The sequence below is a fragment of the Medicago sativa genome, chromosome 6 (genome assembly GCF_051527215.1).
Source record: "Medicago sativa cultivar Bolivia chromosome 6, Bolivia_mono, whole genome shotgun sequence".
In the NCBI taxonomy this organism is placed as follows: domain Eukaryota; kingdom Viridiplantae; phylum Streptophyta; class Magnoliopsida; order Fabales; family Fabaceae; genus Medicago; species Medicago sativa.
Window position 1 is genome coordinate 15,119,165 of NC_140754.1, and position 1,625 is coordinate 15,120,789.

The following is a 1,625-nucleotide window of genomic DNA, read 5'->3' on the forward strand; positions in this document are numbered from 1 at the left end:
TTATCGGGAAATCTCAAAATCTGTAACTTCTGTTGTCATCTGTAATGAGCAGCCATACATGAACTCAAACAAGTGAGTCATTTTATAATCAGAGTTACCGAGGAAAAAAACGAAAAAAAATCAAACCAGAAAAAATTGTTGAACAAGTTGAATACACATTTACCTTAGTCAACGTAAGAGGTAAACCTTTGCTGACGGTGCGTTTTGAAGCAAAAATGCCATATATCCATTAGGTATGGATGATAGGTTCGTTTTTACTTTCAATGACTTCAACTTACACAAGGAAGGAAACTCCGTCTTCAATATGTTAGGAACTGAGTCGAGAATCTAAGCAATGAGGGATGATTATGAATGAAAATCAATTTAACATAAGTTATATTTTTTGAAAAATTATAAATAAAAAAACAACCATATTAAGAAAAAAGTTGTAGTAAAAAGTGAAACCAACCAAACATGCCATAAAGTACCTCCAGAATAGTTGAATGGATTGTCAATGATTCGATATTAGCAAGCTCAACCAGCCAGTTGTATAGAATCAACGAAGTCTTTGCAGATTCCGACAAACTTATTACATCAATATTTACATCAATGTTTACAAGTTTGACAGAAGAGAGATTACTCTTGCTCCCACAGAGTTGTTTGAACCGTAGGAATACCCTTATAAACAAAGGTACATAGACTTGGAGTGTGTAACTCCAAGCTGCAGTAGTCTATTGTTAAATTGATAAGTGTGGCACTCGATATGCACAAGTTTCGATTATCATGAACGTTACAATCTTGAAGGATCAAATTTTTTAACCTCTTAAATGCCGAGAAGGGCTCAACAATACCATCATCGCCCACACGAAAGTCAAAGGACCGTAAAGACAAACTAGTCAATGCTGGAAAATTCAAAGATTTTGGAAATAAAGTTCTTTGAGGAGAAGAAACCGAAATGTGAAGACATGTTAAAGTGTGACATAAAAATAAGTATGTTGGCAAAGTTTTGACAATTCTTTCGATATGGCTTTGAGGCCCCACGAAATCGAGAACTTGCAGTGGGGTTGATTGATCACGTTTATCTAAAAATCGATAAAAGAACTTTTCGATACTTCGAGGCTCCTTGAAATCGAGAACTTGCGAAGTCATAAAGTTTGAATAACCTATTTTAAGGCATGGAAGACACTTCCAGAGATTCTTCCATCTTTTGGACAAAACACAAGTTTGAACTGCGTATTTGGTGTTCAAAAAAGAGAGTATGTGAAGTAAAACACAATCAGGTAAAGCACTTAATTTGTCGGTATTATCATAGTCGTTATATTTTTGAATTACTCTCTTCACAGGGTTTTGGATTTCTTGCAGTAGAAGAAACAACCAGTAATGCCAGAATGTTACCTCGACCATCGACATGAGATTCATATTGATTTGAGTGAAAACCAACCCACCCTTTGATGGTGCGTTTCTGCTGCAAGTATTGAAAACAAAAAGCAAAATGAAAAAGTAAAAACCCTAATGCTCTGATTATACGAATAAAACTATTATGAGATAATACGGCTGAAAAGTCTGCACGTACATGTTATTTCTTAGTTCCTAGGAATATTAGGGTTTTTCCTCACAAATATTCGAAGTCATTCTTGTTACTTGTT

The 1,625-nt window shown here is 34.8% G+C and overlaps 1 pseudogene; it reads right to left on the minus strand.

The window, feature by feature from the left end:
- LOC146913131 (putative F-box/LRR-repeat protein At4g13960) lies at positions 1-1,398 on the minus strand (annotated as a pseudogene).
- Positions 1,399-1,625: the final 227 nt, after the last annotated feature.